Raw genomic sequence first — 13,876 nt, 5'->3', positions numbered from 1 at the left:
AGGTTGCAAACTTACTTGACCTTGACCTTAGGACCAGGAATAGAATTGAGGTCAATGATTCTAGGAGCCCTGTACTTTCCACCAGAACCAATGTGATCATAGGTACAAAATGAGAATCCATGAAAACACCAGCATCCCCCATCACCCACTTACCCTGAAGCACTGGGAGTCCTTGAGTTCAATAAGCTTATTTTAATATGACTATTTAACCCTCGGGAAATATGGATAAACATTCATATTTAATACAAATTTTTAGAAAACCAAGAAGTAAAATTTCATTGGAAATTTTTCTTTTCAACAGTAAATGCTTTTTCTCCCAGTTACATGCCCTCATATTGCTGCTCCTTGCTCTCTCAAAATTGTTTATGCAACTGGAAGAAAAAGGTAATAAACGCCTGGAAAACTTTCCTGACCAAAGTATTAAGAAACTGAAAACTTAATGCATATTTATATATATACACACACACACACATATGTGTATATATATTTATATTTAATACACATACACACAAATATATAAAGATGTGTGTGCATAAATATATATGATAGATATTTCCACACACAAAAAAAACCTAGTCAAAGATGGCTCTTCATGTTCCAAAATTTGAAGGTAATATGTTCATAGGCCAGCCTGGATTTCCTGTAGTTTTATTCTTTCCTGGACAAAACTCGAAGCATTTTTTTCTTATAACACGGTCTAGCAATGAGGTAAAATCTCCAGAAAGCAGCAGAGCTGAGCGAACCCTTAAGTTTTGTGGTAAACTAAAGCTTCTGGAAGCCCACAGTGTGCTCTCTTCAATTACTGGATCCTATACCTCCTCATGAAAGGTGACCAGCTGCTGAATGCAGAAACCACTCATCTCAAAATCCCAACCCAGTAGACTGACAAAACCCAATAAATCAGCCAATTTTAAGCAAGAGAAGCACCCTGAAGAGCTGACTGTACTAGCTTGCATACCTCAGATTTTTGAACGCCAGAAACATTTCCTTCCAATCAAAAACTCCATGTAAAGAAAATAATGACAGAGTGTGATTCCCTGGTCGGGAATCCTTAGCCTGAAAGGTTTTACCCTATACCCACTAACCTAAAAGAACTGCAGAGCCGGGTTTAAAGAGGCTGCTATAAACTTGGCTCTACGCTGAAATAATCACTGTCTTCCACCCTTTTATTCCAGGAGAGAATGAGCAGTGCCCAATAGAAGCTGAGAAAGTCAAGTTCACAGCAAATAACAACAGAACCTCTCCTCTAAAAAAATAAAAAGGAAGAAGAAGAAATTAATTGGAGGATCACCTAGAGCTAATGCTAACACGTCTTCAGCACCCTGGCTCAAGCATCCAGTGATTCACAAACCGTTGCAAGGCAAGCCAGTGCAGATTCAACTCTTGTTAACTTACAACATTCACTGTGAGCAGTTCACAGGTAGCCCCAGCTTGTACTTCACCATGGAGACTTCCCACAAGAAGCTGGAGTGCTCCTGGGCCTAGGTGTGTTCTTTCTTCCTTTCACAGAGAAGGGAGAAGTATCTAGCGTGGAAACAGAAGAAAAAATAAAAAGCTGAATACTCCGTCAAATCCCTTGTTATCGCAACAAATGAAGATCAATTAGACTGATGGGTAATTCACCAAAGACCATTTTCCAGTACACTTTGCTTAAAAAGGAAATGCGATATTTTTGCTCTTGCCCCAGGAGACGGCATGGTGCAGCCAAGCGTTTCCCCCACCCCCACCCCAAAGTTGAAGCCAATTCTGGGAGACTTCAGATGCAATCCCAGCTGAGATGCAAACTTGCAACATGGCCTCAAAATAAGCCACCCGAGTTGACGCTCTTGCAAAAAGGCGGGTGCCCGGACTATGACCTTTTGCCATTTTCATACCTCACCAAGTTGTTGGGAAGATCAATAAGAACGTTTTGGCAAGGCACTCCAAGTTCCCAAGAAGAAAGGTGCCCCGTAAACACAAAGGATTATTCGCTGTCAGAAGGCTGTAGCTTAGCCCTGAGCCAGAATATAAAAGTCAGCTTTGGCAAGGCACCCACAATCAACCATCGCTCGTGCACCCAAGCATCCAAATCTTTCTTCTTCCACCTAGCGGTCAAGGGGTTCACAGAGCAGGAAACAGAGCTGTCTGGAATCTCAGGGAGAAAGAAAGTAAACCCTTGGAACAGGAAGGGAAGAGGAAGAGGAGCCCAAAACTAATAAGGAAGGCATGTGCCAGGGACATGATTATTTGGTCCACACCGTCCAGCTCCCTCGCACTGCTGGTCTGCAGTGTTTAGTGTGCTGATGTTTGCAGGGCTGTGAAATTTTCCACTTGGCCATCTGCCATTTCCACCCACCAAGGATAACATGAGAGAAGTGGTATGTGGAGTTCTGCTGACCACTGCCAAGGACAGACCCTCTAGTCATCTGTTGCAATCCAAGGAAGCCTGTCCACGTGACAGGCAGTACCCGGTATCTGCTGAGTCAGAGATCTCCGTTGTGTTCTTGTACACTGGTTTTTGGAACTCAAGCAAAGGTCCTTTCATTTCAGGTGAAATTCCTCTTGGTAGATTGGACCTAGGCTGGTCTTTGGAGAGAGATCAAGCCCTGAACTTTGGAGTGGGAGCACTGACTCCAAGACACTAGACAACCAGAGAACTAACCCTAGGGGGTATCAACTAGTGAGAACTCACACAAAGGAAACCACCTGAATACAAGACTGGGCATCACCCAACCATAGTAGCACCCTGTGCAGGACACCTCATCTAAACAACAAGCAAAACAAAAACACAAACCCAATCATCAGCAGATAGGATCACTACCTCACTCAGCCTTGCCACTGTCGCTTTTCACTTTCATGCACTGGAGAAGGAAATGGCAACCCACTCCAGTGTTCTTGCCTGGAGAACCCCAGGGACGGGGGAGCCTGGTGGGCTGCCGTCTATGGGGTCGCACAGAGTCGGACACGACTGAAGAGACTTAGCAGCAGCAGCAGCAGCAGCAGCCTTGCCATCAGAGGAAAAACAAACAAACAAAAACTCAGCACAAATTTCACCCTATACAAAGCTTACACAAACCAATGGATCAACCTTAAGAGGCCAGAAACCAAAAGGAAGAAAGAATTCAACCTTGAAGCCTGGGAAAAGGAGACCTCAAACACAATACGTTAAAAAAACAAAAATGAAAAGGCAGGAACAAACTAGAAACACAGAAGTCCAAATAAATGAAGAGGAAATAGGCAAACTACCTGAAAAAGAATTCAGAATAATGAGAGTAAAGATGATCAAAAAACCTTGAAAATAGAATGGAGAAAATGCAAGAATCAATTAACAAAGACTTAGAAGAATTATAGAATAAACATACAGAGACAAACAAACAACACAATTACTGAAATTAAAGATACTCTGGAAGGAATCAATAGCAGAATATCTGAAGCAGAAGAACGAATCAGTGAGCTGGAAGATAAAATGGTGAAAATAATATTTGAAGAGCAGAATAAAGTAAAAAAGAATGAAAAGAACCGAGGATAGACTCAGAGACCTCTGGGACAATATCAAAGGCACCAATATTCGAATTATAGGGGTCCCAGAAGAAGAGAAAAACAAAGAGTTTGAGAAAATTTTTGAAGAGATTATAGTTGAAAATTTCCCCAACACGGAAAAGGAAATAGTTAATCAAATCCAAGAGGCACATAGTCCCATACAGCATAAACCCAAGGAGAAACACGCCAAGACACATACTAATCAAACTAACAAAGACTAAACACAAAGAATATTAAAAGCAGCAAGGGAGAAGCAACAAGTAACATACAAGGGAAATCCCATATGCTTAACAGCTGATCTTTCAACAGAAACTCTGCAGGCCAGAAGGGAATGGCAGGATACATTTAAAGTATTGAAAGGGAAAAATCTACAACCAAGATTATGGTACCCAGCAATAATCTCATTCAAACTTGATGGAGAAATAAAAAGCTTTTCAGACAAGCAGAAGTTAAGAGAATTCAGTCAGTACCACCAAACCAACTTTACAACAAATGTTAAAGGGACTTATATAGTCAAGAAATACAAGAGAAGCAAAAAGATCTACAAAATCAACCCCAAACAATTTAAAGAATGGCAATAGGAACATATATGTCAATAATTACTTTAAATGTAAATGGATTAAATGCTCCAAACAAAAGACACAGCCTGGCTGAATGGATACAAAAACAAGACCCATATATAGGCTGTCTAAAAGAAACCCACTTCAGACCTAAAGACACATATAGACTAAAAGTGAAAGGATGGAAAAATATATTCCATGCAAATGGGAAGGAAAAGAAAGCTGAAGTAGCAATCTTCATATCAGACAAAATAGACCTTAAAATAAAGATGACAAGAGATAAGGAAGGACACTACATAATGACCAAGGGATCAATCCAAAAGGAAGACATAACAGTTGCAAATATCTATGCATCCAATATAGGAGCACCTCAATACAGAAGACAAACACTAGCAGACATAAAAGGAGAAATTGACAGTAAAACAGTAAGACTAGGAGATTTTAACCCCCCACTCACACCAGTGAACAGATCATCAAAACGGAAAATGAGTAAGGAAACACATCTTAAATGATGTATTATATGAGATGGATCTCATTGATATCTTCAGGACATTCCATCCAAATGCAGAAGAAAACACCTTCTTCTCAAGTGCACATGGAACATTCTCCAGGATAGACCACATCTTGGGTCACAAATCAAACCTCAGTAAATTTAAGAAATTTGAAATTGTATCAAGCATCTTCTCTGACCACAATGCTATGAGACTAGATATCAATTATAAGAAAAAAAACCTGTGAGAAACACAAACACATGGAGATTAAACAACACATTTCTAAATAACCAACAGGTTACTGAAGAAATCAAAAGGGAAATCAAAAAATTTCTAGAAACAAATGACAATGAAAACATGGCAACTCAAAACCTATGGGATGCAGCAAAAGCAGTCCTAAGAGTTTATAGCAATAAAATCCTACCTCAAGAAATAAGAAAAACATCAAACAGACAGTCTAACTTTATACCTAAAACAACTAGAAAAAGACCCCAAAATTAGTAGAAGGAACGGAGAAGGCAGTGGCACCCACTCCAGCACTCTTGCCTGGGAAATCCCATGGACGGAGGAGCCTGGTGGGCTGCAGTCCATGGGGTCTCGAAGAGTCAGACACGACTGAGCGACTGCACTTTCACTTTTCACTTTCCTGCATTGGAGAAGGAAATGGCAACCCACTCCAGTGTTCTTGCCTGGAGAATCCCAGGGACGGGGGAACCTGGTGGGCTGCCGTCTATGGGGTCGCACGGAGTTGGACACGACTGAAGCGACTTAGCAGCAGTAGCAGCAGCAATAGAAGGAAAGAAATCATAAAGATCTGAGTAGAAATACATGAAAAGCAAATGAAAGAAACAATAGAAAAGATGAATAAAACTAAAAAATGGTTCTTTGAGAAGAAGCCTTTAGCCAGACTCATCAAGAAAAAAAGAGAAGAATCAAATCAACAAAACTAGAAATGAAAAAGGAGAGGTTACAAGAGACAATGCAGAAATACAAGGATTATAAGAGACTATTATGAACAACTATATGGCAATAAAATGGGTAACCTGGAAGAAATGGACAGATCCGTAGAAAAGTTCAATCTTCCCAGACTGAACCAGGAAGAAATAGAAATTATGACTCCAATTACAAACACTGAAATTGAAGCTGTGATCAAAAATCTCCCCCCAAAAAAGTCCAGGACTAGATGGCTTCACATAAGAATTCTATCAAACATTTAGAGAAGAACTAACGCCTATCCTTCTAAAACTCTTTCCAAAAATTGCAGAGGAAGGAACACTTCCAAACTCATTCTACAAGGCCACCATCACCCTGATACCAAAACCAACGACAACACACAAAAAGAAAACTACAGGCCAATAGCACTGATGAACATAGATGCAAAAATCCTCAATGAAATTTTAGCAAACAATTCAGCAACACATCAAAAAGCTCATACACCATGATCAAGTTGGGTTTATTCCAGCAATGCAAGGATTCTTCAATATATGCAAATCAATCAATGGGATACACCATATTAAGAAACTGAAAGATAAAAACCATATGATCATCCCAATAGATGCAGAAAAAAGCCTTTGGCAAAATTCAGCACCCAATTACAATAAAATCTCTTTAAAAAAAAATGGGCATAGAAGGAACCTACCTCATATGTAGTAAAGGCCACATATGATAAGCCTACAGCAAACATTATTCTCAATGGCGAAAAACCGAAAGCATTCCCCCTAAGATCAGGAACAAGAAAGGTGTCCACTTTCACCACTATTATTCAATGTTGTTCTGGAAGTCCTAGCTATAGCAATCAGAGAAGAAAAAGAAATAAAAGGAATCCAGATCGGAAAAGAAGAAGTAAAGCTCTGTTTGTAGATGACATGATACTGTACATAGAAAACTCAAAAGATAGAATCAGAAAATTACTAGAGCTAATCAGTGAATTTGGCAAAGTTGCAGGATACAAAACTAATACACAGAAATCACTTACATTTCTATATACTAACAATGAAAAATCAGAAAGAGAAATTAAGGAATAAATCCCATTCACCATTGCAACAAAAAGAATTAAGTATCTAGGAATAAACTTACCTAAAGAGACCAAAGACCTGTACACAGAAAATTGTAAGACACTAGTGAAAGAAATCAATGACGACATAAAACAGATGGAGAGATATTCCATGTTCCTGGGTAGGAAGAATCAATATTGTGAAAATGACTATACCACCAAATGCTATCTACAGATTCAATGCAATCTCTAGCAAATTACCAATGACGTTTTTCACAGAACTACACAAAAAATTTCACAATTCGTATGGAAACACAGAAGACCCTAAATAGCCAAAGCAGTCTTGAGAAAGAAGAATGGAGCTGGAGGAATCAACCTTTCTGACTTCAGATTAAACTACAAAGCTACAGTCATCAAGACAGTATGGTACTGGCACAAAAACAGAAATATAGACCAATGGAACAAGACAGAAAGCCCAGAAATAAACCCAGGCACCTATGGGTACCTTATTTTTGACAAAGGAGGAAAGACTATACAATTAATTTTGGAAATTAATCCTTTGTCAGTTGTTTCTCTTGCTATTATTTTCTCCTATTCTGAGGGTTGTCTTTTCACCTTGCTTATAGTTTCCTTTGCTGTGCAAAAGCTGTACAAAAATAAGCCTCTTCAATATTGAAGCCTCTTCAATAAATGGTGCTAGGAAAACTGGACAGCTACATGTAAAGGAATGAAATTAGAATACTTCCTAATACCACACACAAAGATAAACTCAAAATGGATTAAAGTCCTAAATGTAAGATCAGAAACTATAAAACTCTTAGAGGAAAACATAGAACACTCAATGACGTAAATCAAAGCAAGATCCTCTATGACCCACCTCCTGGAGTAACGGAAATAAAAACAAAAGTAAACAAATGGGACCTGATTAAACTTAAAAGCTTTTGCACAGCAAAGGAAACTATAAGGAAGCTGAAAAGACAACCCTCAGAATGGGAGAAAATAATACCAAATGAAACAACTGACAAAGGATTAATTTCCAAAATATACAAGCAGCTCATACAACTTAATGCCAGAAAAACAAACAACCCAATCAAAAAATGGGGAAAAGATCAAAACTGACATTTCTCCAAAGAAGACATACAGATGGCTAACAAACACATGAAAAGATGCTCAACATCACTCATTATTAGAGAAATGCAAATTAAAACTACAATGAGATATCACCACATACCGGTCAGAATGGCCACCATCAAAAAGTCTACAAACAATAAATGCTGGAGAGGGTGTGGAGAAAAGGGAACACTCTTGCACTGTTGGTGGGAATGCAAACTGACACAGCCACTATGGAAGACAGTATGGAGATTCCTTAAAAAACTAGGAATAAAACTACCATATGACCCAGCAATCCCACTCCTAGGCATATACCCTGAGGAAACCAAAATCGAAAAAGACATATATCCCATTGTTCATTGCAGCAAAATTTGCAATAGCTAGAACATGGAAGCAACCTAGATGTCCATCCACAGATGAATGGATAAAGAAGCTGAGGTACATATACACAATGGAATATTACTCAGCCATAAAAAGGAACTCATTTGAGTCAGTTCTGATAAGGTGGATGAACCTAGAACCTATTATACAAAGTGAGCCAGAAAGAAAGATAAATATCATATTCTAACACATATATATGGAATCTAGAAAAATGGCACTGAAGAATTTATTTTCAGTGCAGCAATGAAGAAAAAGACAGAGAATAGACTTTATGGACATGGGGAGAGGAGAAGAGAGGGTCAGATGTATGGCAAGAGAAACATGGAAACTTATATATAAAATAGACAATGGGAATTTGCTGTATGGTTTAAGAAACTCAAAAAGGGGCGCTGTATCAATCTAAAGGGGTGGGATGGGGCAGGAGACGGGAGGGAGGTTCAAAAGGGAGGGGACATATGTATACCTATGGCTGATTCATGTTGAGGTTTGACGGAAAACAAAATTCTGTAAAGCAATTATCCTTAAATAAAAAATAAATTAAAAAAGAAAAGAAATGAGGATCTAAAAAAGAAAAAAAAAATGGCACATGGAGGCCCTTCTGGGAAAGAGCTGGGTGATTTTTGTTTGTTTGCTGCTTTTAAAGAAAACACCTGATTGAGTTTACTCTCAGTATCTCATTAATTATTTCTTAAATCTGGATTTCTTGCTTCCCGCCCCGCCCCGCCTCCTGTAAGACAGGGCCAGGAACAACTTCTCCTAGGCCAATATTATTCAAGGTTTTTTGACGTGTGTACTTTTGCAGAGAGTGACTTACAAGAGTGGCTTTGGGGATGACAAGAAATAGAAGTTAAATACTACTCTAGAATCTTGTTTGCTTCCCAAATAAATCATTCACAAGTACCAGCCATGTTTTCCTTTCAAAGTCATAAGTGCACACTGAACAAAAATTGGAATCCCAGCATTAGCATGGTTGGTAAAGAATATTTTTGAGGGAAAAATGTGATCTCTTATCTTAAAAAAAAGGTAAGAACGAATAACACCAAATCTTAGGTTTGGAACTGGTAAAACACTGACAAGCAGGTCTTTAAAGAAGTAAAAAAATTGGAGGCAAAAAAGTGAGGATTAAAGAAAGAAAGGAGGCGTCTTCTATGAAAATAATTAACCATGACTTTTATAGAGAATTCAGTTTACAAAGTGCTTTCTTTCTTTTAAAATAAAGGTTATAATTGACATAAAACATTGAATTAGTTTCACGTGTACAAAGTGCTTTCTTATTAATTCATTCATTCACGGGACACATTTTTCACTTGGTGCTTTCTATACCCAACAGGTTCTTTGTTCATAATGGTGAACAAAACAAAGGACCAGGCCTTTAAGGACCTCATTGCCTCAAGCAGAACAGATATTAAAAAATCAGAGTATATTATTTTTAACATATGCATAAAATTTAAAAATCAGATAGACATCAAGAAGGACAAGTAAACACTGTGATTTGCAAACACCCTATAATGGGTTATGTCACTTAGAAGGAGGATCTTTCTTACAAAAGCAACACTTAAACAGGGAAGTAAAAGATGAGCAAGAACTACCCGGCATCACATTTCTAGGCAGAGGAAACAGCCTCTGCATTATGTGATCTCACTAGACCTGTACTATTAGTTTCTGTTATTTCATCCCTTCTCCCCCTGGCTATTTTTAATGAGTCTCCTTGATCAAAAGATGATCAACAGAACCGTTCTCAATACCTTGAAACAGGAAACAATTCTTCTTTTCAACTACTGGGCCATCAGAGCTAGAAACACTAGCAATTTTTGCTAGAGGAACATCATTCAGTACAGATATTATACTTAATGTGGCTTCCTAAAGCATCATACGGAGAAGGCAATGGCACCCCACTCCAGTACTCTTGCCTGGAAAATCCCATGGACAAAGGAGCCTGGTAGGCTGCAGTCCATGGTGTCGCTAAGAGTCGGACATGACTGAGCGACTTCACTTTCACTTTTCACTTTCATGCATTGGAGAAGGAAATGGCAACCCACTCCAGTGTTCTTGCCTGGAGAATCCCAGGGACGGGGGAGCCTGGTGGGCTGCCGTCTATGGGTTCACACATAGTCGGACACGACTGAAGTGACTTAGCAGCAATGCATCATAAATAACCCCATTATCACAATGAAGTAAAGTGAAGCTCCCTCTTCATACCCACGTGCCACAGCTGGAGTTAAGAACTACCCCTCAAAGGGCTAAAATCAGATCACATTACATGTAAACCGTTCTCAACCGTTCTCTTTAAACTTCTTAAAACAAAACACTTCTGACTACCTTCTAGTAGGTTCCAAATTGGCTGGCTTCCTCTTGACTATTACAACATCTTTATTATTTCTTTCCTGGACTGAAATGGCATTTTTGCCCACTTTCTAGAGTGTCTGCATGCCTCCTCTTTTGGTTCTCGGTTTGATATCTGTTTATTTACCCAGGTAAGCAGTAAGGTGTATAGAAATAAAAAGCCTCGGAAATACTGTGTTCATCTGAACTGTTTTCTTGTTCCCTACCATCGCTGAACTGGTACCACTTAATTTTTTCCACTAAGGAAAATCAGTAATTTGCTTTCTTCATCCTACAAACTGAAGGCATCCTCAGACAGGCTCATTCATGTTCTTCCATGAATGCAGTTAAGTTTGAAAGTCTGTTTGAAACAAATAAGCCAAACTTCTGTTTGAGTCTCTTTTCACTAAAGACACCAGATAAAATGTAGTATCTCCTACACATTTGATTTTTCCTATAAACCCAAATGTCAACAATCTCTCACGTTCAAAGTCATGAAAGATCAACCCTCACTTTGACTCAGTAGTTCTGACAAGCTTTCACAAATTCGGGAAGAAAAGAATGAGCAAGAAGAAAAACTTGCCAGGTTGTCCAAAACTCTGCCACGAGACCTGGGAAATTATGCCAGGCTGACAGTTTCATCCTCTGTCCAGAGATGAAAATGACACAATGTCAATTTCTCCTTCTCCTGACTGCCCACAGCACTTACATCCTCTACCGCGGGTTCTCTTCAATTCAGCACTCTGTTATATTGTCTTTTTATAGTCCACTGGATTGATTTAAGTCTTGAAAGGCTCAAAAAGTTTATAAGCTCCATGATGAAAGAAACCTTGCCACGCCCTTCTTCTGCAGCCTCCTAAGACTGTTGAGCAGGAGAGCCTGGATTTAAATTAAACGATCTATATTGAAAACCAGTTCTACAACTTCATCCTTACGCCAAAGGAAGCACCACTCTCAGCTATAATGTCAACCCTTCTCACTCTGTCCTCCAGGGAGGGACTTGGGAGGTCCTATGTGCCTGTCATCAAAATGAAAGCACTGCGTGAACCTGAGAACAATTAAATTATAACTTACCCTTCTCTCTTCTGTTCTTCAAATCTATTCTACTTTTAGTCACTAATGGCTTTTGAACAGTTGCCATCTCCTTTCAAGATGTGCAGTCCCCTCCCCCCCCACCAGGAGCCTTTATCCTTCATTTTCCTAGCTTCTCAAAAACCATCATTAAGGAAACCCTCGTGGTATATGAAGGAGAGATGAGCATGCTCTGAGGCAGTGGTTCTCAAACTTGAAGTGCCATCAGAAACATCCGGAGAGCTTGTGAAACTGTGTCTCTGGGTCCCACTCCCCAGATTTCAGATCCAGTAGGTTTGGGGTGAGGCCAGAAAACTTGCATGTTTACCAAGTTCCCAGGTAATCCCGATGCTACTGGTCCAAGAACCAGGCTTTGAGAATCACTACTCTAAGCCTAAGTCTTTCTGAAAATTACATAGCCAGACAGAGACTAAGGATTTTTTTAGTATATTTAATCACTATAAGATGATTATGTTGGAAGGAATGAAACCTGTTTATTGCAAAGAAGTAACAAATGACCAAACCACCCCAAAATCCCATACCACTTTAAAATCTGGGAAAACTTCTGGGGGCTCTTTGTCTCCTACTGGCTCAGGTCCTGTTGGGGTCAATTCTGCCCTGTCTCTCCTTCCGTCTTCTCTCTACCAGAAACTTCTTCACAGCTTACAAATGTACTCAGTCATCCCCAGACTCTGATACATTCCCAAATGGCCGTCACCTCTCCCCTGTTCACCATAAAACATGCTAAAGTGTAGTATAAACTCCACACTGTATTTCATCAGGTACCTCTTAAACCCATAGAGTTTGATTTCAACACTTTAAAAGTAAACTTCTCTTTTAAAGGTCAGGAATGCTTTCCTGTCTTCTAAATGTAGTGGCCTTTTCCCGATTGACTCTCTTATAATACTTGATAAAGGAGTTCCCTAAAATTTCATTTTATTTAGGATTAGAACTTTTCCTAAACAGCATCTTTCTAGAATATGACCTTAACCTCATTTGCTTTGTTATTTGAGCTGGGTCAGCCTCATGCCTTGGGTCCAGAGATGGGCATATGAAAACCATCATATACAGGATAGACAAACAACAAGGTTCTATTGTATAGCACAGGGAACTACATTCAATATCCTGTGATAAATCATAATGGGAAAGAATATTAAAAAGAATATACATATATGTACAACTGAGTCACTTTGCCATACAGCAGAAAATTACAACACTGTGACTCAGCTATGGGCATCCCTGATAGCTCAGTTAAGAATCCACCTGCAATGCAGGAGACCCCAGTTAGATTCCTGGGTTGGGAAGATGTGCTGGAGAAGGGATAGGCTACCCATTCCAGTATTCTTCGACTTCCCTGATAGCTCAGTTGGTAAAGAATCCGCCTGCAATGCAGGAGACCCCGGTTTGATCCCTGGGTTCAGAAGATCTGCTGGAGAAGGGATATGCTACCCACTCCAGTATTCTTGGGCTTCCCTGGTGGCTCAGGTGGTAAAGAATCTGCCTGCATTGTGGGAGCCCTGGGTTCATTCCCTAGGTTGGGAAGATCCCCTGGAGAAGGGAAAGGCTGCTCACTCCAGTATTCTGGCCTGGAATATGTATATAAAAAAATATACATATATGTACAACTGAGTCACTTTGCCATACAGCAGAAGATTAACACTGTGAATCAACTATGCTTCAATAAATTTTAAATAAATAAAGACGGGCATGTGATCTAGGCTTGGAGAATCAGAAAACATATCCCTCTTGTGATGATGACTGGATCTAGGTAGGGATGGGCATGAATCAAAGGCCCCTCTCCGACTGACTGGAACTAAGAGGAATCAGGAAGCATGGTCTACTCACAGGGCTATTTTTCCCACCAGTGAAGCCCACACGAGGATGGAGCTCTGCAGTGTGGAACGAGGTTGAGAGCCAGGACGTCTGAGGCCTGGTGATAGCGAGTTCCCTTGGATCTGGCCATGTCAAAAGTCAGATTCATCCCTGGATGTTTTAGTTGTGCTGTGACCGACAAAATTCGAAAGTAGCCCTCAAGACTGCCTGGCCCCCTAGTGCTCATGTACCCTCTCCTAGTTATTTAATCAAACAAAATCTGGGTGCTGCTGCTGTGAAGGATTTTGCAAATAAAATTAAGGCCCTAAATCAACTGACCTTAAAACAGAAAGCCCGTCCTTGGTGGACCTGACCTAATCAGGAGAGCCCTTCGAAAGAACAGGCTCTTCCAGCAATGAGATTCAAAACACGAAAGATCACACTGAGGGAGAGGGGGAAACTTCATGTGGCAAGAACCTCAAGATGGACACCAGGAGCCAAGAGTGATGTTCATCCCATCACCAGCAATAGAGTGAGGGTCTCAGTCTTACAACCTACAAGTGGGAATCCAAGGCATACCTACCAAGACCCACTCAACGCCTACTTCTTCCATCACT

At 39.9% G+C, this 13,876-nt stretch overlaps 1 protein-coding gene across 13 annotated transcripts in view; it reads right to left on the bottom strand.

The window, feature by feature from the left end:
- The window catches only part of ATXN1 (ataxin 1), a 421,390-nt gene that overhangs the window by 141,397 nt on the left and 266,117 nt on the right, over positions 1–13,876 (bottom strand). For 10 of the 13 annotated variants that reach the window (XM_069563853.1, XM_069563859.1, XM_069563862.1 and 7 more), the window contains one exon: positions 1,396–1,524. The gene's annotated coding sequence lies outside the window, so the exon portion shown is untranslated. Of the gene's footprint in view, positions 1–285; positions 1,525–13,876 lie in introns of those variants that run through there. The other 3 variants (XR_011251314.1, XR_011251315.1, XR_011251313.1) reach the window with 1 other exon arrangement.

This window comes from Ovis canadensis, chromosome 20, assembly GCF_042477335.2.
Source record: "Ovis canadensis isolate MfBH-ARS-UI-01 breed Bighorn chromosome 20, ARS-UI_OviCan_v2, whole genome shotgun sequence".
NCBI lineage: Eukaryota > Metazoa > Chordata > Mammalia > Artiodactyla > Bovidae > Ovis > Ovis canadensis.
This window is presented reverse-complemented; position numbering and strand designations above follow the sequence as displayed.